Source organism: Amblyomma mixtum, chromosome 10 (genome assembly GCF_055824585.1).
Source record: "Amblyomma mixtum isolate Tamu chromosome 10, ASM5582458v1, whole genome shotgun sequence".
NCBI classification, from domain to species: domain Eukaryota; kingdom Metazoa; phylum Arthropoda; class Arachnida; order Ixodida; family Ixodidae; genus Amblyomma; species Amblyomma mixtum.
Genome location: NC_143021.1, coordinates 184,804,018 through 184,826,831, shown reverse-complemented (window position 1 = coordinate 184,826,831; position 22,814 = coordinate 184,804,018).

The window sequence follows — 22,814 nt, the reverse complement described above, 5'->3', positions numbered from 1 at the left end:
GGTGGAGCAGTGATTTTCGTCTCATGAGCGACATCTGTTACGAAAAGGAGCATGTAGCCAGCTGCTTCTGAATACCAGACGGGACCTTGGCGGGGCCTGGTGTGAGGGCGCGCCCCGCATCCGAGCGACACGGAAGCAGCTTGTCTTCATGGCACATTGTCTGGCGTCGGGGGGTGCTGTTATGCCTGAACACATTAGGCTAGCCTCCACGGAAACCAGCGCTTGCAACCGACATTGTGCAAAGCAAGTCCGAACTCTTGGACATCTTGCGGCTTGCAGAATGATTCATGCTGACTCGCCCGAGTAGTCCCTTCCCCATCTCCTCGCTAGCTTCCGCTCAGGACTCAACCGAAGCTTCGCCGCCAGCCCATTACAAGCTGCAAACGTTCAACGGCCGAGCTCTTCTCGTCCATTCATCCAATACAAACGGTGGCCAGTGGCATGCGCTGATTGGAGTGTTCGAATGGCTGGCTGCTGCAACCGTTGTCGAGGCTATACCAACGGAGCCGCGCTGATCCGGGGCAGCAGACGGGTAGCAGACGAGAGATCGCCCCAGAGAGACGCTCTCCCGCGGCATGGTCCAGCCCCTTTCTGCTATCCCGTTGTACTGTTGGCCATTATATGGATTGTGTAAAGCCCTTGTACATACTGAACATAAATGTCTGACTCACCGTCGCCTCGACCGTTTAATCGCTCAGCTCTGCATAGCAGTGGGAGCAGGTTAGGATGCTCCAGCACCAACAGTAAGAGAGAGTGGGATGTCCATTCGTAACAATCTCCACCTCACGAAGCCATACCTGGCGATATCTAATCTGGCTATGTGCGCTTAACTACACGTACTTACAAATCCATACATTTCATCATTCGGATGTTCAACGGCGTCTTCAAGCATTTTTTGGTCCACAAACAATGCTCTATGTAAGCAACTCTCAATGCTCTCCAGCGTCATTCCGGTCCACACGGTGATAGTATTTTTCGCAGCGGGGAACAAAGACATCGATACCTTAACCAGACATCGGCTGGGTCAGCTTTTATTGGGAAGCGCTTCATCTCGTGCTGATGTTGCTATATCTTGAGCGCGTCTATGGCGCCCGTGTCTGGTGACTGACTCTAGCACTTTCCATTCCATGGCGAGAAGAGTATTCTAACCAGATTCAGAGAAGGCAACTTGTGTTACACAACGTTGTCAAGAATGAGCAGGACTTCCTGTTTTAGAGCGCAGTTGCTAAGCTCCCGTTCATGGATTCAGCCGCATCGCTGTCACAGCCGTCAGTGTAACCGAAGCAACAAGTGTACCGCTGCTCGCTCAAAGATGGCGCCACAATAGTTCGCGCCGCGTGCACCGTTGTCCTTCGGCGGTGCAAGCGCGGAGATAGGGCGGCTGGGGCAGGGTGGTCTTTTCGAGCCGGCATGCGCCCACGCACACCCACGCGCAGGCTCTTCGCAGCCGCACCGCGCTCCGCTGCGTAAGCGGGCAGAGCTGTGAAACGGGCGGCGCGAATGCACTGTGCGCGTCGACGACGCCATTCACAGAGTTGTCTTCCTAGTACGTGCCGCCTGCTTGCATAATAGACCACAAAATACCCAGAAAATTCTTCCTGAAGTATGAGCGATGCAGCCGTGGAAATATTTCACCTGCCGCTGCTCGTGAACGAGCTGCCTGATCACAATTTCAGCACCGCCAGCCCCAGAATTGAGAGGTGCGCGCCGCCTAAGCAGGAGGAGCTAAGCACCGCCGTCGAGAGAACCCAAGGTTTCGCGGTGCGAATGTAGACGCTAAGCGGCCACTTCTAAAAGACCTTGCCATTTGCGCCGTTGACGCAAACAAAGCTGAGCTCAAATTTCCCTATATGGAGTATCAAATCTCTATTATATGGTTGAACTGAAAAGCAGCTCTAAGAAAAAATATTGAGTGACTATAGCGAAACGTTTCCTTGGTTGCACGCTATCCGAACAACACTAAAATGTGGCCCATTTTGCAGGTCATTGTGGTCGGCCAGCAGTCGACAAAAGCCTACCTCCACAAGCATCGCACCTCACCATACTTGCAACGAGAAAGGAGAGTTGCCGGGCGGCGCCTTTCATTCTCATGTACAAAAGCACGCTAACGCGAAAGTTTGCCGTGCCTTCCGCCAACGCAGACAACCCTTTTCAAGGAATTTGCTTCTGACGGCGACATTTTGTAAAACTCTGCAATTTTATCGCCACGCCCTCTCTTTTCCCATTGCAGTTTCATGTCTCCACACCTTTCCGAGTACGAATGTCAAGTGTGCTCGGAGGCGCAATTCAATGTCCGCAGTTTTCAGTTGCACGGGTTTTTCGACGGCGGAGCCGGATTTACGCCGCCTGTTTGCTAGTTACACCACCGCGGTTGGACGTTGTATCAGAGATGCACTCTCACTGGCGTCTCGCTGCAGAACGAGAACCGCCCGCGCGCGTAAGAAGCGAGCGTTTTAGTTATAATTACGGCCGCTATAAGTGGGGTAGTCTCTATCGACTGGCCGTTTCTATGAAATGAGTTGTTTCCGTTATGAACCTATTTCGATGAGCTCCAAGACTGTTAGCACGTGGTATACTTAGATTGCAGCTTTCTCCTATGAAATGAGAAAAAAATATATAGTTTAGTGCGGCATGATTTCATTATTCCAGCAGAGCGCAGAGTTGAGCACACCGTTCAATAGATTATATTTCATATGAGTGAGTGAATTCAGGCTACCAGATATCATGAAGGCAGGTCGCCTAATGATATCTACACTTGGCCACACAAGGAACGTAAACACTGCGTACACACTAAGATTTTCAGAAAAAACCGCTGAGTAGATGGTCGGTGTTTGGGATTAAAACTGATTCATCTAGATGCCAGCCAACACAAGAAACTCTTAGTGCTCATTGCGGTAGATGCCTCATTGCAGATGTCGCTCATGCATGATGATGATGTGCGTGTTTATCAAGGCATATGACGAATGTGCAATAAGAAGTGTTCTCATAAATATCAATCCGTTACCACAGAATCTTTCCATGTCATACTACATCTAGCGCAAGAAGTTCGGAATAAAGGATTCCGCGAAAAGCGCTCACATATTATGCACACGAAACCTACTAACGCACGTTCTATAGGTCCACAGCCGGAAATATGGAGGGGATCTTTTCAGCAGATTACGGTACTAACAAAATATGAATACGGAAAATGCGGGACTGCGCACGAAAAAAATTTTTTGAAGCCTGCATTTTTCTATACATCACTATATCTTGACCTTTATAGTGCAGTTTACGTAGCGCCTTTTTATACATTTTGCTAAAGTAAGGAACTTCAGCTTCAGATGATTTCGGTGTTCACAAGCAGCCGTCTTCTCAACATGAGAAAACCTTAGGGCCATATCTTCAGTTCTGTGTGAAATTAGTCACAGTAATCTTTTTTCCAGCCCCACTAATGATCAACTCCAAAAGGAAAACGGCAGTAGCAAAAGCCAAAGACACTGTGAAAGTCACAAAGAAAGCTTTCAACTCGGCAGTTTGGCTCACTTGAGGATAGACATGTCCGTAGTCACCGTTATCAGAAATGCAATCTCGGAGGCCCAGATTTGCCATTTCCAGCAGTGAGGCTTCGTCTATTCTCCGCAGAAACTCGTGGTATCCGCGCAAAAAGGGATAATTCTTGCGGACGGGAGTCACAAACCAACTCGTGCTTAAATGTTCCCTCGACTGCACCATATCACGTCCCCATTTAAGCACAAAGCAACTAGGCCACTTGAGTGCGAAGCATACATGGTCCTCGTGTTGAGCGCATGGGAGGCAGTCTCTTACATGTGGAACCAACAAAAGGCGTTTTTCTTTTCTTCCTTGATACGCTGACCGCATCTTTGAGTAAAAGCTGCTTGTGTTGGTCTCCGCCTCAAGAATGAGGTGTGTGAACGTGCCCGCCACGACGCACAGAGTCATCCTTCCGCGCACCAGCGCCTCCTCAAGTTCTTCGATAGTGTCGATGATGTCAGGGAATGTCTGTAGACTAAGCCTTGAAACAAGCTCGCTGCGGAAATAACTCGACAGGGGGAGTATCGCCATTAGCCATACGCCGAATACCATGCCTCTTGCCGGCACTGAACTTGGTGTCCGTGGAATTGGTAATGAGGTTGCGTAAAACGACGCAAGATGCAGCATCAAAGCATCAGCGGCTGTGGTCCCTAGCTCACGATTTCCTTCCACGAGCTGAGCGACTATTGCAACTGCAGAGACAGCAAGCAATGCCACGAAAAGGAGAAAAACCCCGAGCTTAGACTTCACCAGAATACCGATGAAAGAGACCGGCTCAGGACGGCTGCTTTTGACGTAGAATGTTTCTTGCCCGTTTAGGACGCTAGCCGGAACTGCGAACCTCATCGCTAACCATTCGTTCGCAATGGTCATTTGTCCTGAAATGTCGTAATAGCTTTTCAACAGATCCTCGTGGTGAATTCTTCTGTCGTTGTACAAACTTCGATGTACTGTGACATTGTACAGGCTAAGAGCGTTCAACAGGAATTCCGTTTTCCAAAAGTTCGAACAGGGGCCGGTGGCTTCAGACTGAAGGCATCCGACGCGGACGACACTGTCTCTCAGCTCGCTGCGCTTGTCCGACTTGACACCTTGGACATGCGAACGCTCGGAACAACCCCTTGAGTATCGAGACACGTAATTATTTACGCTAGGTCGTAGCGTTCCGCACTCGCTTGCGGCAGTTTGTATTATTTCTTTATGGCCCCAAGAAAAGTTTCTGACCGTGGACTGTGACACGAAGCGGTTAAGCGTGTCCCGTACCGCGCTGCTCCCTTCGATCACTAGCCAGTCGACTAAGTTGATTGACTGCGAAAAAATTACAGTCTTCTCCAGGCACGTTGAGTCATTTAGGCCATGGCTTAGCAACAGGACGTTTGTCTTAATACTCATGCGCCTGTTGCCCTCGAAATATCGAAGCAGGAATTCACTCGGCAGCTTCCATAATGTTACAGGCCATGGTACCCGGCTAAGCAACAGGCGGTCTTCGTCGTCCCAGCGTCTTTTGCAAGTTACCAACGCCGTGCGGTCGTCTCTCGATATGTGGGACTCAAGAGCACGTACGACATAGGAACCTTTTTCTGCATATCCTAGGCACCCTTCGATTAAACATTGCCTTTGTAATATAGCTTGAAAGCAAAAATAAACAATGAAGATTGTCGATTTTTTCTCCATTATCTCACTACAGCCGCGAAAGTTCGGCGATTGCTTTCCTGCAAAGCAACCTAGCTTCCTTCTGAACTGCGTTCACCTATAAATAGAAAGACTAATGAGAAGTTAAAACAGTAAACACAGTTAAAGCAAAAATAATTACTATATCTTTTTGAATGTGCCTAAAGGTCAACTCTGCGACGCGTATTTTCTAAATGCTATTGACTGCTATTGCCTTGTTTATTGCAGCGATGTGTTTAAATCATCAGCTCTAGACGGGACGACAGATAAGTTACACATTGCTTCTGATCACTGAATGGCAAATGCGAATCTAAACTGACGTCGTAAAGGAAACTAAGGTGATCTCGCTCAGAAACAAATTGTGTTTTTGGGTTCCGCGTAATAGATACAGCAGGTCCATGCAATGAGCACTTTGATCATCGTCCCTAATGTTTCTTCTTAATAATTATCTGGCAACCTTCACAGGCATCAGGGCTATTGTCTTGCCTTTCAGTGTCGTGCTAAAAAGTCCTCTTGAATGGAGAGTTGATGTCAAGCCGCATGCATAGAGTGAGTTGACGAAGCTCCCACGTTCTTTTCACAGAGAAAATGTCCGCTGTAAGCATTTCAAGCTGTGGGCGCAATTCTTGCTGAAACTTTCTGAATTCCACCAGATGACAAGTATTTGGACCAGTCTGAATGTCCTGAGCTATGGATTAGTCAACAGGCGTCCACTCCGCTTAGGAAGTGCGCTACGAACTGACATCAGCAAGGTCATTTTCGCGCTCGCTCGGCGCAACTAGTCCCTAGTCTCATGACATATCCCAATCGATCCTGTAATGGAAGTAATATTTCGAGCTCTGGCCCGTCCGTACCAAGAACACGATTGCACCTTTCGCGATGCCGTCTACAACAACATTGAATATGTATAGATGCGAGTGCAAGATTTTCTCGCGTTACTGCAGGCAAAGGAAACCTTGTTTTTCAAAATCAATACAGGAGAGAAGTCCTGAGTGAGCGTCGCTAGATGTGTATAGGCCTTCCGAAAGTAGCCTGCGTAGCGTTTTAGAATGAATCCAAGACGATCTGAAGCTCATCGAAAATTGGTGCTCTTGGTGGACGATGGAAATGAATATTAGGAAGTGCAGTTTTATGCAAATTTATCGGAAACGCTCCAATTTAACTTATGCTTACTCTTTATTTTCTGAGAACCTATTGCAAGTTGAATCTTATCGTTACCTTGGCATCACAATCAATAGCAAATTAACTTGGGTTGATCATATTACAGAAATCACGTCCGGCGCTTCACGTTCACTTGGTTTTATTAGAAGATCACTTCCCTCTTCCCCCGCTAACATACGTAAACTGGCATATGAAACTTTTGTCCGCAGTAGGCTGGAGTATGCATCCGCGATCTGGAGTACTCATCAGTCCTATCTAATTAACATGCTTGAAGCCGTCCAGAACCGTGCAGCACGCTTCATATCGTCAACATACGACTTTCATTCCAGCGTAAGCTCCATTAAATCATCACTTGACCTCAATTCCTTAGCTCTCAGACGAAAAGTTGCGCGCCTTTGTTTGTTCCACAAGTTAGAATTCATTTTCCCCTATCTCCGTGGTTCCCTTATATCTCCCCCCTTTCATACATCGCGCCGCCTTTTTAATTCAAATAGCGTCCAACGACTTCATGGCTCCACCAATGCTTTTAACAAGTCCTTCTTTCCGACCGCAATTGAAGAATGGAACCTTCTGCCAGACTCACTAACAAATGTGCACGATGCGACAAGGTTTAAGACGATGTTGTTAGATCACCTGGTGGTGGTGGTGTGACATTTTTATTCGAACATCCTTTCTGTTAGGCATTCAGTACATCCTGGGCCAAGGCGACGAGGGCACGTTGCAGTCTCAGATCCAGGGAGGCGAGCCAGATGGGCCACGGTGGGGGTGGGGGGAAAGGATAGGCGGGGGACTGGAAGGCTGCGTGACCCTGTGTAAGGCAGTGTTGATGAAGTTAGCGTCTTTCCTGTGTGTATCCTCCTCTTGTGTGCGTTTTTTCGTGTGCGCTTAAATTTCATTTCAATATAAGCAGTGTTCTATGTCTTCATATGTGTGTGGACAGTGTGCACTGAGGTGTGGAAGTGTACCGGTATAGGTAAAGTTTGGATGGTGTAGGAGATTAAACTGTATTCGGCGAAGAATGCGAGCTTTACGGATCGATAAGGATGGGTACGGTGGTGGTAAATCTGCTAAATCCAATTTTTGCTGCGCGTAGTATTCGTCGACAGTGCGTTTGTAAGCCCTGACCGCCTGCTCCGTCGGTGGGCTCGTCCATGGTATCCCCGGCGCCCGGTGTATAGCTTCGCAGGCAAGCTGGTGAGCCAGCTCATTGCCGGGGATGCCCATGTGACCAGGGATCCACCGAAGGGTCACCGGTCGTGGTCTTAATGCTAAGAGGGCGGCATCTAAGGCCGATCGAGTGGGGAAAGGGAGGGCTCTTTCATGAAAGGCGCGAAGAGCTGTCTGCGAGTCTGTATAGACAACGTATTGGGGGGTAGGGTGGGAAAGTGTGTGATGGCATCGGCGATCCCGTGTATTTCTAGGGCGAGCGTGGGGGGTGGGGAGGTGTATGGGCAGGTTGTGTGAGTGCTGGTTGTAGAGAGGGAAGGCTGGAGGAAGAAGGCTGCTGTGGAGCCCGCGGTTTCCGTGAGACAGGCCTCTGAGTAGGCCACCGCCGCAGCGTCCAAAGGTGGCTTGTGGTTGTATGCGTATGCCTGGCGACGGCCTGCGTGTGTGTGTGCGGACATGTTGCGTGGAATGGGTGCGAGGCGGAGGTTAGGGGGATAGATCGGAGACTGCGGTGAGTCTGGGAAAGAGATGGGTGCGTAGGGAGTGTGGGAAAGTATCCACCGTCCAGCTGGTGCACTGGACAGGCGGATGATTTGTCTCTCCCGGTGCAGGTTAAGGAGGGCTTGAAGAGGGTGGAAGAGGCCTGTTCTGTACACCGTGTCTGTAGAAGCCTGAAGGGGGACTGCTAGTGTTGCTTTATATAGTGTATTGAGGGCCTGGGTTAGTTTGTCTTGTTGTGTACTTGTAAGTGGGCAGTAAGGTATGTAGTACAGGAATTTGTTTAGAGCCAGCGCTTGAGCAAGGCGGCTGGCGTGTGTCTCGGAGAGGCCGGCATGTTTTAAAACTACGCGGCGCAGTAAGTGTGTTACTGAGTGGCATGTGCGTATGGACTGATTGATGACAGAGGTGAAAGGGTTGGAGTTGAGTGGCATACCCAGGATGCGACAAGATTCCACGCGGGGGATGCGCTGTCCGGCAAGGGTGAGGGAGATGGAGGGGTTCATCGTCCGTTGATATTTACTGCGTGTTATGAGTAAAAGTTCTGATTTCTCCGGAGCGGGTTGAAGGCCCGCTTGGGAGAGGTGTGAGGAAATGGTGTTAAGTGCATGTTGTAGTGTGGTTTGGACCTCTCCCGGTGAGCCAGTGGTGACCCACAAGGTGAGATCGTCTGCATAGAAGACGAAATGAAGGTTGGGAATATCAGCGAAGGCCCGGGCGAGTGGGACCATGCCTAGGTTAAAGAGGATGGGAGAGAGGACGGCACCTTGTGGAGTGCCACGAGTGAGTGGGATTGGGTTAAACAGTTTGTCGAGGTAGCGGATACGGGCAGAGCGGTGAGAGAGGAAAGCTCTTATGTAATTGTGCATGCTGTGTCCGCACTGCGTATCAGCTAGTATGGTGAGGATGTGGTCGTGTGATATGTAGTCGAAAGCCTTGCGTATGTCAATGGTTACTAAGGCTTTGACCTGCGCAGCGTCTGAGGCATTTGAGTTAAAGAAAGTGTGTTTAAGGAGAAGGAAAAGGTCTTGGGTGGATAGTGCTCGGCGAAATCCAATGAGGGTGTGGGGGAGATAGTCGGTAGCTTGAAGATGGGAGGTGAGGCGGGCAAGCACCCTGTGTTCCATGAGCTTGCCCGCGCAGGAGGTAAGGGAAATAGGACGGAGGTTACTGATGCTGGAGGGTTTATTGGGTTTCGGTATGAATGAGACCAGGGACGATGTCCAGCTCACTGGCAGGGTGCCAGAGGTCCAGGCGTCGTTGATGACATTAAGAAGAAATGTGTTGGCTTCGGGGGGAAGGTTCATGAGAGTTTTGTATGTGATTTTGTCTGCACCGGGGGCAGAGTGTGTGTTACAACGCGCGAGTGCTGTGCCAAGTTCTGTGTGCGTGAAGGGGATGTCTAGTGCGGGAAGGGCTGGACCATGATATGGTGAGTTTAAAGAGGATTGTGAGGGTGGGAAATAAAGTTGTTGGAGGTCAGTGAAAACCTCTGTTGGAGTATAGGAGGCGAAGAGGCGTTCATGAGTGGGTGTGGGATGAGGTTGAGGTCCGAGAAGGGAGCGGAGAAGGTACCAGGATGATTTTTTATGTAAAGTTCCGTCTAAGCGGTCGCATGTTCGTGTCCAGTGTTCCGTGTCGAGTGTCTTGCAGTGGGAGATCATGTCGTTGCGGATTGCTTGTATTCTGTCGCGGAGCTGTGTGTTGTGTGGTTGTGTACCTAATGTGCGTTGGAGACGTTTTCTCCGCTTCCACAATCGTAGAAGGTGAGGATGAGGGTTGTCACAGGGAGTAGAATTAGAAATTTCACGTGTTGCCCGTGACTGGGTGTTTCTGAGATCATCAACCCATGAAGCGTTGTCGGAGGGGTTAGATGTGGGTGGGGGTAAGAACCGGCCAAAGTCTGAGCACGAAGTGTGTCGCACCTTCGCCCTGCATCGGGGGTGTTGTGTGGGTATGTTGATGACAAGGATGGAATGGTCGCTAAGTAGGTATGTGTCAGTATTGTGCCAAGTAACATGTGGAATGCATAGAACGAAGGTCAAGTCGGGTGTGGTGTCTCTGTGATAGGAGGAACCCTGTCTAGTGGGGCGTAAAAAGTCATTCAGCAAAGAGTAGTGTCGAGAGTATATATGATCGTGTAGCAAACGCCCTGATTTTTGTGTGGTTGTGTAGCCCCACTGTGTGTGTGGTGCGTTGAAGTCGCCTGCCACAAGGAGCGGGGAAGTGATGGTTTGGAGGAAGTCGAAAAGGTGGGGTAGAAGGGAATGCTGTTTGGGGTGGTTGTAGAAGTTAACGAGAATTGTGGGAGGGGATGTAGGTGCAAGGATGAGCTCGACGGCAACTAGATGCTGTGCGAGTATATCAGGAGTTTGGAGGACTGAGAATTTGAGGTCTCTTCGGATATATGTTGTGACCAGCGGTGTTCGATCCGTAGAACTCGCATGAATCGCTTTGCATCCCGGGAGGGTGCGTTCGCCTCTGGTTTCCTGGAGTAGGAGACCAGAGGGGGGGAGTGTAAGGGTGAGGAGATGCTGGGAAAGGGGCGTACGTGCCGTGCGGATGCATCGGCAGTTCCACTGGAGAAAGCTATGGAATGGGGGGCGTGTCATAGTCTGATATGTCCTCTGGGTGGGGGCTGTGAGGACGGCCACAGGTGTTTTTCTTTTTAAGGAGTGAGGAGTCAGATGGGGAGGAGAGGGTTTTAAGTGTTTGCTGAATTTGTTCTTTGAATTCCGCCTGCTTGGCGGCGGCGTTGGACAGTGTAGTTACTAGGGCTGTGAGTGGAGTTATCTGCAGTGTTTGTGCCTGTATTTGTTGTTACAGGGCGTCTTGGCGTTGTGGTATGGTGTCAAAGAGGAAGGCGAGGTGGTTCATGCGTGTCTCAAGGGCCTGCATGTCAAGTAGAATCTGTGCTAGGGTATCGGGTTTATCGGGTTGTTGTGGGGGGGTGACAAAGTGTGCTGGTGCGGGTTGGGGAGTTGAGGGAGTGGGAAGTGGCCCACCTGAATTCTGTCGCGAGGCTGGTGGTTCTTGGCTCCGGATGCTGGCGGCATCCGTACTGGAGGATGGGCTCCGGGTCGAAGTAGGTTCTTGGAGTCGGCTTGGTGCGGCAGTGTTGGGCGTCAGGGAGCATTGTGCTGGTGGCCGCGGAGGTCCTTGCAGGACATCTGCATAGGTCTTGGTGGTGGCAGTGTGAATGGTAAAGGGAAGATGCCTGCCAGGGGAGCGGTTTGGAGTGGTTGCGGGGGTTTCAGGGCTGTTGCCCGACAGATGGCTTGGTGGTGGGTCACGGGGTTTCGCCTTTGTAGAGGGCTGTGCTCGGGCTTGATCCTGCTGCTTGCGGACCGGGAAGGTGTCGGCGAAGGTAACGTGGTCCTTTTGGCAGTGCAAGCACCAGGGCGCACAGGGATGGGTAGCGTTCGGGTGGGCAAGGGTGGTCGTACAGGTAGGACAGAGGGCTTGAGTGGCAGGGCATTGGAACTGTCAGTGCCCATACTGAAGGCAGCGAAGGCAGCACAATGCCCGGGGACGGTGTGGGTAGCAGCGGTACGCTATTTGTTCGAAGTAGATAGTTCGTGGGACGGTGCGGCCCTCAAGCGTAACCAGGACATTGGTTGTTGATCCCATCATTCGTACACCGATGATGGTGTGGGTCCGGGAAGAGATGCCAGCCAGGAGTTGGGAGTGAGTGAGCCCGCTGCGGTCGATCCGGAATATTCCGCGGGCTGAGTTTGCGGGGGTGAGTTCGTACGGGGTTAGATGGTGAGTAGTGGAGCTAGGAAGCGATTAGACACCGGTTTCCGATTAGACGCCGGGGCCCGATGAGCCGCCGAAGACCGCTGAGACGCTGGAAACTGATGAAACGCCGAGAAGGCGTTTGGCAGTGTCGTTGGAGTTAGTACGAAGAATTATAAGCCTTTGGTCCAAACGGGTGTGGACAGTAATTTCGGCGCGTGCGTGGTGATCGAGGTGTGCGGCAGTCGTGATCAGGTGGAAGATATGACTCACGGGTGCAGCAATGAGTGAGGCAGGGCGATGAAAGCCAATCGAGATGAGCGTGTGTCGATGGCGTGGTGGCTCGGGAAGCTTGCGGGTTCTACAGCCGTGCATAACCGTGGTGAATGGGGTAGGGTCATCAACGTCTTGAAGTGGAGTCACCTTGGGCAGCAATGCAGGAGTAGGCAAGGCTTGTGGTGAATGGAAACGTGACCGACGCAACGCCGTCTTTGGCGACTTCCATCACCTGCATAGGTTGTGGCGTGGCGGACGCGGCGTCGGTGGTAGGCTTACCGTGGCGTCGGCCGCTTCATACTTTCAAAAGAGCGCTCCGTGGTGAAAAAAGGTCTGATTCCGTAAATATTAGTGTTGGGTGAAATCTGCGAACTTGCCGGGAACGATGTTGAAGATATTTTGGGGCGATGGGCAAAAATTCCAGCCAGTTGGGGCAGATGAGAGGGAGCTAGATGTGAGGCGGTCTGCGTCCGCTGTATTGAGTTTTGCTGCCCTAACCTTTCGCCGACGTGTGTGGTGCTTGTGGCCTAAAGGCATTTTTTACCTGCACCGTTCTAACTATCACGTTCTTTGCTTCTCTTTATGTTCCTATACTGCATTGTTATAATTTTTTTTATATTGCATTGTTATATTGTAATATTTTTGTGAACTTTGTTTTCTACATCAACCTTGTATACGCTCCCCCCCTATGTAATACCCCGACAGGGGCCTTTAAGGGACAATAAATGATGATGATGATGGTGACTTGAAAGCAAACTGAAGTAAATAAAGTCTGGTTCGAGCTTTATAGTTAATCAGTTTGTCTTCAAATGCACCAATCCAGTTGTACGAACATTTTCTTTTCATCGTCCCTTGCGTCGGCAACCGACTTGTATAATGCCTGAAGAACTGACCTCCTAGCACACCTTGCTGCACACTAAACAGACAAAAAGTATATTTTATTTCACACATAACAACCTCTCGGCAATATTGAAATATAGAAAATCTAACCAGGCTATCGGCTTCATTTCGCAATTTAATTCCTCTTCCAGTTCGAAGGATATAAGGAGATCAGGCAACAGTACGCTGCTTCTCGAACCAAGGCCACCGCTTAGTGCCTGTAAGGAGCGGTTCTTTAGCGCTGATTAAAAGGTACTTCCGGTCCTTTGTATAGCCTAATGAATGCCTTCGCCACCACCACTGCCGGAGTCTAATCGAAAGACTGCATTCCTCTCATAAATTGTTCCTTAGTTGCGTTTTTTCTTTGTAATAGATGAGGTAGGATGAGAAAATAACATGAGCCGTTCCTTTTAAGAAGGGGCGTGCCGCAAGTCGTACCTCATTTCTTTTCCCCGGAACGCTGATAAGCTGCTGCAAAAAGCGGGCGTTGATAAACAGTTTGAGCGTCTATGAACCCAGCTCATGTATAGTTCTTATGTTAAACGCACATAAAAATACGGCAATTCTCCTGCCAGCCGTCTGACACTAAACGTGATCTAAGATTTAGTGAAAAGTTGATGTTTTAACAACAAACACTGCATTTACGCGCAGAATTTTTCTGCATTCAAAACAAAAAGATAAAGATGCCTTTGAATTGTGAAGTTTGCAGCGAATGGTATTTCTACATGCCAAGAAATATATTTTTACATGATTCATTTTTTGAACTCGATATGTTCACAGTGTTCCAGTAGCGCTCTAAATGTCACTACGGATGGGTATCCAAACTCATCCTGGTTGATCCCTCTAATCTGGATTTATAGGGTTAAATTGAGAAGCTCTTGAGAAGCATTTTCTCGAGTAAATGAGCGTTGCACTTCGTTATTCTGCTCATTTTTTGTAACCCCATGTATTTTCTTAGTATTTGTCATTTTCAATGCCTTGTATAGCCCCTCCTCCATGAGCCAATCTATTGGTCTGCAGTATTTTGAAATAAATAAATAAATAAAAAGTCTCGTAACTTTATTGTACCAGACATAGCACAAGCCGGTCGTTGAGGCCAGCAGAATATCTCTATGCGGCAGCTTGGGTCGGGAAGCCTTGTGTCCAGAACATATTGCTACGGGTTCACTCATAGAAGATGAGGCAGACGAAGTGAGAGGGCGCTGGGCGCGTGTTCGGGCCTGTGCAGTGGCCAGTGTTTTGGCATCCGGTGCGCCCTGTGCTTGTGTTGTGATCGGCGTGAGTGTACCAGTGTTTTGCGTGGTGTTTACGCCTCCTGCACGTAACATCTTGGTGGAGGTGAGGACTTTCCTCTTCCACTTGTTCTGGCCTATTCACCCACGGAGCTTCGCAGCGGTTGCTACACCGGGACCGCTACAATGACGCAGCCTGGCGACTCGCCAAGTCCCACTGCCACTACATTCATGGTCATGGCTCATCCCCGTGACCCCGACATCTTTTCCGGCGCCTCAACTGAAAATGTCGACAGATGGATCTCGATGTACGAAGGTGTCAGCACCCATAACAGGTGGAACCCCACTGTCATGCCGGCAAACGTCAATTTCTATTTGTCTGACACAGCAAAGCAATAATACGACACCCATGAAGACGAGTTAACGAGTTGGGACATATTCAAAGAAAAGCATCGCGCTTTCTTCGGACCTCGAGATCCTTCGAACCTCGCAGCCCAAAAACATCTTGAGTCGCGTGCGCAGTCCTCTAGTGAAAGGTAGAAAGAGAGACCCTCGGTCGCTACCGAGGGTCTCTCGGTAGCGACCGAGGGTCTCCTCGGTAGCGATCTGCATCCTTAACACTACACTACGCACACGCCCCCTAAAGCGTCCCAGAACACAAGCCCGTATCCCAGATTGGATGAATTTCAGGTAAAATTTTCACTCACTTGATGATACACCCGTTTCCGAGCAACGCTACTCAGCATGGTCCCAACAGCTGCTGACACACCTTTACTGGCATGAAACTTAGATCCAGCTCTGAGAGGCGGTCACAGACGTAGATAACCACCTTCTACACCTCTGGGAAGCGCGTCAAAGCCTCGTCCCGCGCTAGCGACGCGAGAAATACAATAAAAAGGGTAAAGTTCGAATTGCCGATCTCACCAAGAAAGCGGCAGAGTATGCAGCCCAACTCGCCCACTCCAACTGGGAGGATAGATGCAACACGGCCGCGCGACAAATGTCCAGCCGCTGCACGTGGCGTCTCTTTTGAGCCCTAATCGACCCAAGCCAAACACGAACCTCAACAAAAAAAAAAAAAAACACCTGCAGCGAACCATGCATGCTTTCCCTGGCCACACAATTTAACTGGCCCAGGAACTTCGGGGCCAGTATTTGTGTACAACTCAAGACCACCGTGGATCTGCGAACTCTTATGCAGGCTGACGAGGAAGCTGGATCAACCTTTCCAGCTCCATGTTCTGCGGGCGGCTCTCGCCAAAATGAAACAGGGCACTGCGCCAGGAAGAATAAGGTCACTGTCAAGCTTTTGACGAAATTGCCTGACTTGGCATACCAGTCCCTCCTCGACTACATCAATGCAATTTGGCGCGGGGACACTCCCCTGCCAATCGACTGGAAAACGGCTCTGATCCCTTTTATTCCTAAAGCAGGCAAACCAACTGACACAGATAACCTTCGCCCCATCTCTCTCACCTCATGTGTGGGCAAAAGTATGGAGATGATGGTGCAGGATCGGTTATCTTCATATCTTGAACACAAACATGTCTTTGTGAGCACCATGCTTGGACTCCGCCCACACAGATCCGCACAGGATGTCCTCCTGCAACTCAATCAGGAAGTGCTTGGCCCCCTCAATTGCCCCCATACTCAACGGGTAATACTCGCCTTGGATCTTAAAGGGGCATTTGATAATGTAACACACGAGATCATACCCACTAACCTAAGCTAGACCGACTGTCGCCTCAACACATTCCGATACATATGTCAATTTTTAATGGATCGTCAGTTCTACATCCGCATCCAAGACAGAGAGCATGGTCCTTGCTTACTCGGCACGCGGGGAACCCTCCCAACGGCCCAGTACCTTCCCTGCTGCTCTTCAATCTGGCCATGATGTACCTGCCGGCCCAGCTGGGTGGTGTCGCCGGCGTGCAGCACGCGCTGTACGCCGATGACATCTCCCTATGGGCCACGCTGGGCAGCACAGGGGACATTGAAACCAGACTGCAAACAGCGGCGACGATAGTAGACCGCTACGCCCGTCGCTGCGGTCTTCAATGTTCCCCTCCAAAATCGGAAATTGTGAACATCCGCCCCTCACAAAAGTGCACAACTAAAATATCTCTTTCTCTTGAGAGTGGTCCGATACGCGATCCTGATGACATACGGGTACGCAGACGCTACATCCAGGAGCACTGACGGCGACACACTACATTGGACAAAGTCCGTAAGGTGTGGGACCAGGTGGGTCGCTTGGTCCGCCGGGTTTCCCGCAAACGCGGTGGTTACGAAGTAAGGATGCCTTGCAGCTGACAAAAACTTTCGTAACTAGTCGAATTCTCTATTCGACTCCTTATCTCCACATATAAAAACAAGAGGAGGATGCCCTTCAGGTCATCCATCGCAAAACTGCTAAACTATTTTGTATTGTTATTTATTTATCGATACTGCAATCCCCTCTGGGGTTTTTAGCAGTGTGGGATACAATGAATACATAATGAAAATAATAACACAGAAAAAAAATATAATACAAATTAGATCCATGAAGCGTATAAACAATACCTAAAACAAATGCCGATAGTGATGATTTTGAAATTTGATCATTGGTTTGAAGATTCCATTCAGTTACTGTTCGGGGAAAGAAAGAATACTTAAAACAGTTATGGGTGCTAAAGGCGGTTATTGTGCGACTGTGTCTCTGCCTTGTAGAATACCCAGATGAAAAACTAATTATTCCCGTGAGGTCGGTTTTATAATGACCGTTAATAAGTTGAAAGAGGAATTTTAGTCGTGATACACGGTTTCTTTGCGTTAATGGTGGCAGGTTTGCTTTCATTAGTAGTTCGGTTACTGATGTATAGTCTTTGTCAAAAGTTTAGAGCCCAAAGGGTTCGCTTATAAGCCTCGCAGTGGGACTCCTGTAACATCCGTGGTAGTCCTACCCATTGGAGGAGGCAGGACCAGAAATCTTCTTACCTTCAGCGAATTTGGAGCGCTGGAGATGCATTACGAACAAGACAGCATGCTTCAGAAGCAAACCCCCTGGGCTCCAAACTTTTGACAAAGGCTATGTCCAAAGCTATTATGTATGAAGCGAACTGCTTTTCTTTGCACCATTTCCATCTTTGTGATGTTAGTCTTGGTCAAAGGGTCCCAAATTGCACATGGATATTCTAGTATCGGCAGAAGTACACTTTTGTATGCGAGCAGACGGACAGAAGGGGTGGAAAGTCTCAAAGCCCTCCTCAAGAAGAATAATTTGCGGTTAGCATTAGCTACTACATATTCAAGGTGCTTAGTCCAAGTGAGATCATTAGTGATCCAGAGTCCTACATACTTGTAGTGTGTTACTTCGGAGAGAGATATGTCGTTATTAGCATATGGATATTTAAGCTTGTGCTTCTTGCGTGTAATGGTCATAAAAACAGTTTTTTGAAAATTATTTGACTTTTGCCAAGCTTTGCACCAGGCAACAACTTGTCCTAAGGCATTGTTCAGCAGTTCCTGGTCAGCGGCGTTCTCTATTTCCGAGTACAACACACAGCGTTAGCATGAAGCTTAACATTAACGGGAATACCATGCAGTATATCATTAATAAACAAAAGAAACAAAAGAGGTCCAAGAACCGAGCCCTGCGGGACGCCAGGCCAACTGAAAGTCGTTCTGAATGGTGGTCATTAAAAACAACAAATTGTTCTCTGTTTTCAAGATAAGCTGTAAGGCAGGTAATTAGTTGAGAATTTTTCAGTATTGCGCCCAATTTGTTAAGTAACTTTTTATGAGACACCTTGTCGAAAGCCTTTGAAAAATCCATAAAAACAGCGTCTATTTGTTTCCCACTGTTAATTGCTTTAGCAAAGTCATGCACTGTTAGAACCAATTGGGTATTTGTGGAGTAGCTTTTTCGGAAACCATGTTGATGCTTCGTAAGTATATTATATTCCTACAAGAATTCTGAGATATGGTTATGAATTATGTGTTCCAAAAGTTTACATACCGCAGATGTTAAAGAAATTGGGCGGTAATTTTGAATGCACTGCTTTTCTCCTGCCTTATGTAGTGGCTTCACTCTGGCAGTCCTCCAGTCGCTCGGCACTTGTCCCTCGCACAACGTGCCCTTCACCTCCCCGTCACTACTCCAAACAGCCGGCTTATGACCCTTGGGGTGGTGAATACTTTTCGGGAGTTCCGGGAGGGGCACCTGACAAACCAGTACACGCGCTTGTCGCAAACGGAGTTGGGTCACCGCCTTCTTGCTCGACTCCATATCCAGCACACCACTCCCATGGAAGACAGGTTTCACATACCAGAACTGTGGAGACGCGCCCTCCATGTGCGACCTCTTCCTGCCAACATGTAACACGAGGACCATAATAGCCGGCGCCTGGCACTAGCGGAAGCCGTCGCCAGACATTATGGCAACAAAACAGGTGTATACTACGTGGACGCTTCCGGTCCTCACCACGGCGGATGGTACACGGTCGCGGTAGTTCACAACAGCAACACAATTAACGGCCTCACCTTCAGAGCCCGCAGTGCAACACGAGCAAAAGAGGTCGTGTTTGCTCTCGTGGGCTCACATTCCAATTCAAAATACATAATCACCGACTCGCGAGGGTGCTGTCGGAACGTCGAACAAGGCTGCACTCCCTTCCTAGCCTATCCAACGTAGCAAACTGCATAGGGGATACGGACCACGCAAACCGTTACTTTATATGGGCCCCTGCTCATCAGGGGTTGGCAGGAAACGATGCAGCAGACGCAGCTGCCCGCGCTGTCTTTCACCGGGCTGTTTTCTCCTCCCCACCCGATCAGGAAACCGATCCTAATTCGATCTAGTCGAGTCACCACCTTCGCCCATCCGCTTCATTGTGAACAAGGGACCCGTACGGGCCCCGAAACGTCAATTTGTTTTTCCTTTTTCTTCTTTTTGGCGAGTGTTCGCATTTTCTACTGCTTAATCAGATCTGTACCTTCAAAGATGTTACAACCTACTACAAAGAGAGTCATCGCCTTTACCATCGCCCATGTAAAGGCCTGAAGAAGGCGGATGAGCGGCTCCTTCTCCGCCTTCTCACCAATACATTGCTGTGCCTGGCAGCACTAAAACATTTTGACCCCTCCTTTAACGGCAGCTGCCTGCACTGTAGTGCAGTGTCTTCTGACACCTATCACATGGTATGGGCCAGCCCCCCCAACCCGGCTATTCCCCCATCCCCAACAAACCCGGGAGGACTGGGAGGAGACCGTGCTCGGCTGCCACGACTTACACGGACAGCAAGCCTTAGCCCGGCGCGCCCGGGTGGTGGCCACCGCCACTGGGCTCCCATGCTATGGACCTCTACCTAGTGCTTGTAAGGATCGGTCCCTTATGGGCTGATCCAAACATACATCCTATCCCTTCTTAAGAAATGTTTTCACCACCACCCACCCGTCGGCGACGACTCAAAACGCAGTACGGGCGCGAAAAGCTGCTCTCTAAAAAAACAACCGTCAGAACACACGTGGAACCGGCCCACCCACTTGGCTGGGATATCGATTGCTTCTTCGTCCGGCTGGTGGAACGGCCTTTTGGATCAGCTGCTTCACTATCGTCTGCGTACACTGTACTCACACCCAAGAGCTTTATCGATTTCAAATTATTTCTCAAAGAAAGGAGATTTCATTAAAACACTTCAAGAAAAGTGTGTTGCAGACGCCTGGGTCTTTATTAGCATTGTCCAATGGTAGCTCCCAAATACGACCCCGTAGCAGAGGCAAAGAGTACAACTAATATGCTTCGTCAGACAGGTCATTAAAATCAGAGCAGATGATGTGATACATGACCTTATTTCTTCATGCCATGAGTACACAATTGAGTGGTATCACGTATAGGCAAACAGGAATATAAAAAAAGTTCGTGCATATTGCACACAAACAAAATAAATCAATGTTTCAGGTGTCAGCTTCACATTTCAGGAAGTGCATTCACCGCAAAATATGCGCACATGTTTTAATTATAGTCCAACTCCAAACAAAAATATGGCTTGCGTTCAATCTGGCTTGAATCTAGTTATACGAATGAAAGAAATCTTACACGTGGTCTCCACAGTCTCAAATCAAATGTCCAGCTCGAGGTCACGTATCCAATGGTCATAGTCATATGATTGCGTGGTCATAATACCGTAGCTTGGGCCACACCACCATACAGTTAGGTTTGGTTTGACTTTGTGAGGCTCTGGAGGTAATTGTCTCATCCGCGTCGAAATCGAAGTTGTACCCTGAGGAGACACCTCTAGCTCGTAAACTAGTGTACAGATAAGGACAGAGAAAAAAAAATAATATTTGAGTTGACTGCGATTTTTTTCTTCAACAGTGAATTTCGCTAATGGTTCTGCAAACTTTAGTTTACATTATGTGTCTAAAAACAGTTGCGCTAGGTAGTTTTATTCTCTTTATTGTCGAATGCGTTCTCCTCGATTAGTATTTATGTGTAAGGGTCTGTTATCGTGCCCACTTAAAAGTAACTCAAAAGTCTCGCGGAGTGTGTTGGTTGTATCGGAGTTTCGATGAAAGAAGACTTTTCAATATGCAGCCAGAAATGCGAAGTACCAAGAAACTGACGTTTGTTTCTTAGAAAGGGTCGCTATGCGCATCGGGTTCTTCGAAAGATCATAAATAACGCCGCTTTCCAACAACAAAGGGCGAGCGCACGAAAAGGAGTAGTGGCCATCGAAAACATCAGCTTTACCGCCACAAGGACAGCAGGAACCTCAGTCACGTTGTTAGCCCTGAAACTACGTTCAGAAACAGCGCTAAAGAAATGTGCGAGGCATCACCACCGCGCAAAGCGAAGCACATAAGTGCGCCGAGGCACGCGGATCTGGGCAGTAAGAGAAACTGTGAACAGAAAGCATGCAAGCATTCGCGTGGGAAAGAGTGTCATGGCAGGAAACTTAGACACAAAACAGCGGTGCCGAGAGGAAAAAAATTAAGGAGCGGTACAAAGCTGAAGCTTGCCGCCAGTACACAGGGAGCAGGACGCGCAGAGGTCTGTTCTCTCATGCAGGCTGTCACTTTCCATTGCAATCGCGAAGAAGTCGCGGTCCCACAGAAAGCGGCACGCGCGCTCAGAGAAAACGCGTGTTTGGCTCGTGAAGCCAAAACCTGTAGGGGGCCGTAGTGACAGAGGCAAGGAGATAACTGGCAAGAAGAAACCGCTTAAGTCCTCGGCCAAGCATAGCTATCGCGATGGGTACCCCCGAGTCGAGATAACGCTATTTAGTAGGCGTAAAATCAGAAGGCCGAATAGATGCGAACTTCACAGAGAGCGAAAAGGAATTGTGCGCCAGAAATTAAACGCTCCTGGAAGGTCTTGCTTGCCACCAGAAGGCAAGAAAAAAAGAACTCTCACATCAGAAGCGTTACGCACTCGTAATGGAAAGTCGCGGCTGGCGCAGGAAGCGTAAGAAAAGGGTCACGTTGTCAGTAAGAGAAAGGAACTCGTTCTCGTGTTGCTCCTACTGTAGGAAATAGAGAGACAATCGCACGAAGAGAGAGAAGCGCAACTACAGTGAAAGAGGCACAGACATTAGCTTCCGCAGTAGACGGTGTCGTTTAACGTCTGTTAGAAGCGAGTTAAGCGCTGACGTAGACGCACTAACCTTTGCGTTCTAAGGTAGGCTGTCTTCTACCTCCTCGTGACTTACAATTTGTCACTATGCGAACAGTTATCCGGTTTGCTCGTAGATCGGGGAAAAATTGATGTCCTCATTTGCGGCCTCAGCTGAGTGTTTTCCTGCCCGAAAGGACCTTGGGACCAACTTTATTTTGCATTCATTTCATTCTGTGTGACACATGCGTTGGGCACTTTGTTGAGTCAGTATTCTAAGAATCCTGGTATCTGTTATGTGTCTCTCGTTGAAAGGAAGCAGGAAATGGTGTCAGAAATAAAGCTAGCAGAGTTTTTGTGACCTTGAAGTCTGGTGTTTTGACTGGTTACAGAGGGCACTTGCTCGTGTTGGGTGCTGTCTGTGTTGGTCGGTTCTTGGCGAGGGGCAGAAAGATCAACGACCGGTTTTGAGCAGCAAGCTGTCCAGAAGGACTGAGTGAACGTGGTCCAGACACCTGGGAGACCAGGCGTTGGAGCAGTGATTTTCATCTCATGAGCGAGATCTGTTACGAAAAGGAGCATAGAGCCACCTGCTTCTGAATACCAGACGGGACCTTGGCGGGGCCTGGTGTGAGAGCGCGCCCCGCATCCGAGCGACACGGAAGCAGCTTGTCTTCATGGCGCATTGGCTGGCGTCGGGGGTGCTGTTATGCCTGAACACGCATTAAGCTAGCCTCCACGGAAACCAGCGCTTGCGCCCGCCATTGTGCAAAGCAAGTCAACTCTTGGACATGTTGCGGCTTGCAGAATGATTCATCCAGACTCGCCCGAGTAGTCCCTTCCCCATCTCCTCGCTAGCTTCGGCTCCGGACTCAACCGAAGCTTCGCCGCCAGCCCATTCCAAGCTGCAAGCGTTCAACGGCCGAGCTCTTCTCATCCATTCATCCAATACAAACGGTGGCCAGTGGCATGTGCTGATTGGAGTGTTCGAATGGCTGGCTGCTGCAACCGTTGTGGAGGCTATACAAACGAAGCCGCGCTGATCCGGGGCAGCAGACGGGTAGCAG